The 3,770-nt window shown below is 38.8% G+C and overlaps 1 non-coding gene across 1 annotated transcript; it reads right to left on the bottom strand.

Moving 5' to 3' along the window:
- Window positions 1-1,694: 1,694 nt before the first annotated feature.
- On the bottom strand, window positions 1,695-1,770 carry TRNAI-GAU (transfer RNA isoleucine (anticodon GAU)). The gene has a single exon. It is a non-coding gene; the product is annotated as a tRNA-Ile (tRNA).
- Between the last annotated feature and the right edge of the window lie 2,000 nt (window positions 1,771-3,770).

The raw sequence follows: 3,770 nt of genomic DNA, 5'->3' as shown, positions 1-3,770 counted from the left end.
AGTTCAAGCATTCTAATTGGTTTAAATCGACCAGGACCCAGCCTTTGGGTTAGGGAAGGGATCAAGGCCACCAAAACCATATGGCTACCAAAACCACAAGAATAGAAGGTTGGCTTCCCAAAGAAAATCAGGAATGTGTTACCCAAATGAGGGAAAAATTGATGCTGGACAGTCAAGAAAGATGTGCCTCACAGTAGGAAACAATTCTGAGTGTGATTGGGGGATGGGAAGGAGTAGAAACATGGCTCCCTAGAAACTCTGATCAATAGGGATCTTGATTGGAATATAAGAAACAACCACAATTGAAGATATGAAGCAGGGTTTTTTTAGTCTACAACCCCTAGTAGAGTGCCACTTACTCACTGCTGATCACTTCTCAACTAAAAAATGCCACTAGCACTATGAGTCCCATGAGTTTATCAGCTCCTTTCCACCTACAAGACCATGGCCACAGCTTTCATGATACTTGGGCAATGCTTGAATTAAGAACACAACAGAAAAAGTTCTCAAGGGACTCCTAGTAAGGCAACCACAGCTAGAAACATAAACCTCTAAAAATATGACTAGACTTAATTATTTCCTCAAAAAAAAAAATCACTGAATCTAAGTACACAGATACATGAATATAAATATAGCTACCATTTAATGAGAACTTACTGCAAAGGAGAAGGTAGTAATTGTTTTAATACATTATGTCTGATTATCTAATATGCACAAAAATGTATGAATGAGTACTATTTTATCCCCATTTTGTAGACAAAAATGTTGAGGTTTAGTTATAGAGCATATGCAGTGAAAATGGAACTTAAACTTAAAGATTTCTGCCACCAAAACCTATGCTCTTAATCATTCACCTTACAACTTCCCTACATTTGATGGGACAAAAATTCATGGATTGTTTCTAATTTATAAAGTGAAATACACTTGTTTTATGTTATATAGGTTATGAATCAGCAACACAAAACACCTAAGGAGATTTTATAGTATTTTTCCTGAAGATTTAAATTTTCAATATGCCCAATTTTCCAGAGCAATGAAGAAAATTATGATATAAAAGTATCTTAGACAGTGGTCATTGAAGGAATTATTTATATTTTTCTATGGAATGTATTATGTTATTTCTCCCTCCACATATATCCTCATACACATATGTCATATTAACTGATCTAAAAATGTTTGGATTCATTAGTAATAAAATATTTATTACTATTTATTGAATACACATTAATGTAATTTAGTGGTTACTTAATGTCTTAAAATGGGTTAAGAGATAAACATTTTTTCTGAATAAGTCAATAATTTGGACAAAATAGTCCATCATGTTGCTACAGTATGAAAGCTGAGTCTATTTGATTTTAATTTTTTCTCGATGTGAAACAGAATATTATTTAATCTTTTTTTTTTTTTTTTGTATTTCTCTGAAGTTGGAAACAAGGAGGCAGTCAGACAGACTCCCGCATGCGCCTGACCAGGATCCACCCAGCATGCCCACCAGGGGGCGATGCTCTGCCCATCTGGGGCATTGCTCTGTTGCAACCAGAGCCATTCTAGCGCCTGAGGCAGAGGCCATAGAGTCATCCTCAGTGCCCGGGCCAACTTTGCTCCCATGGAGCCTTGGCTGCGGGAGGGGAAGAGAGAGACAGAGAAGAAGGAGAGGGGGAGGGGTGGAGAAGCAGATGAGCGCTTCTCCAGTGTGCCCTGGCCGGGAATCGAACCTGGAACTCCTGCACATCAGGCCGACGCTCTACCACTGAGCCAACCGGCCAGGGCAATATTATTTAATCTTGTTAAACATGTTTCCTCCATTGTATAATGGGAATAACAGAGGTATCTTCCTTATAAATAATGTCACATTTGTTAAGTGCTCAGTACTGTGTCTGGCACATACAATAGTGAGCACACAGTAAATGCCAGGTATCTTTCTCAGATATTAATAGGGTGAGCTTTCTTCTGCTTTCCCTTTCTTCTGTTCTCTCCTATATAAGTTTGTCAAAAAGAAGCAATAATTCTACATATTTTTAATATTTGAATAAAAATATGAATACTATTCCTTAACTATACTCCTCCAAACCATGATAACATTTTACTTGTGGAGAAGGCAATTATCAATGAAATCATTTTCACTCCAGATGAGCCTATCAAATTTAATACTGCATATTTTTTTCTTGATTTAAGACTACTTAATGGTGTCAGCACAGTATTAAATTATCTTGATTTCATAAGAGAAAAACGTTTTATGATTTCTCTCTGCCAAAAAGAAAATTTTTTAAATGAATATAAAATCACAAATAGGTGAATGAACTTATCAGCAAACTAGCTCTGCACTTGGGAAAACATTAAAGACATAGTCAATATTTTGCATCCCAGAGGATATCTGGCAAGGACTGGAGACATTATTGGTTGTCACAACTGTGTGTGTGTGGCGAGGGTGGGGGGGAGTACTATTGGTGTTTAGAAGGTAGATGTCAGGGATGTGCCAGTATCCTACAATACACAGGAAAGGAGCACCTGTCCCCCAACAAAGAATTATCAGGTCCAAGTGTCCTTGTTACAACACTTAGAAACTCTACATGGACATAATAAAAATACTATTGAAGTTAAAAACATAATTTACTTGGTATGCATCAGACAGAGAGATGGGCCAACCATCTCCTTCTTCTCATTCTCCATACAGCCTCCAACTTCCAACTTGATTATATTTAGTTAGAAATACATTAATCTAAAAGCCAGGTTTTTTTGACAGAGAGACAGTCAGAGAAAGAAATAGATAGGGACAGACAGACAGGAAGGGAGAGGGATGAGAAGCATGAATTCTTTGTTGCAGCTCCTTAGTTGTTCATTGATTGCTTTCTCATATGTGCCTTGACTAGGGGGCTACAGCAGAGCGAGTGACCCCTTGCTCAAACCAGTGACCTTAGGTCTCAAACCAGGGTCCTTTGCGCTCAAGCCAGTGACCATGGGGTCACATGATGATACCACACTCAAGCCAACAACCCCTCGCTCAAGCTGGTGAGCCTCCGCTCAAGCCAGATGAGCCCATGCTTAAGCCAGTGACCTTGGGGTTTTAAACCTGGGTACTCCGCGTCCCAGTCCGATGTTCTATCCACTGCACCAATGCACCACTGCCTGGTTAGGCTTTAATTATTTTTTCTACTCCCAAACTTCTTCTGAAATATATAAAATTATACCTGAACCAATTTAGTGGGCTCGCTAAAAATCCAGATCATTTCAGAAGTATTCCCCTTCGACATGTTATTTTCACTTCTTAAATGAAAGATTAAGATTTTTTTTTATTTATTCATTTTAGAGAGGAGAGAAAAAGAGAGGGGTGGTGGTGGGGAGAAGTAGGAAACATCAACTCCCATATGTGCCTTGACCAGGCAAGCCAAGGGATTCAAATTGGTGACCTCAGCATTCCAGGTCAATGCTTTATCCACTGTGCCACCACAAACCAGGCTTAAATGATAGCTTAACAGCCTTTAGTCACCTGCAGGAAGGTCCTACCATTTCCATTTGTGGGGAATCCACGTCTGTGTCATGAGGTCATACAGCATGAAACTGATTTACTAGGACCTGACACTGCACAGCAAGGCCTGTGGAGAAGTCTTTACACTTCCACTGGAACCTGTTGTTTCAGATCCAGAATAGGTCTTTGACAGTACAGGAGACATGGGGTTTTTATTAAGCACAAACAAAAAGACTCTGGTTCTCAAATCGTTCTGAAAGTGCCTATTGTTTAATTTAAAGTTTAATATAGAATGAAAACAAAC

The sequence above is a fragment of the Saccopteryx leptura genome, chromosome 9 (assembly GCF_036850995.1).
Source record: "Saccopteryx leptura isolate mSacLep1 chromosome 9, mSacLep1_pri_phased_curated, whole genome shotgun sequence".
Taxonomy (NCBI): Eukaryota; Metazoa; Chordata; class Mammalia; order Chiroptera; family Emballonuridae; genus Saccopteryx; species Saccopteryx leptura.
This window is presented reverse-complemented; position numbering and strand designations above follow the sequence as displayed.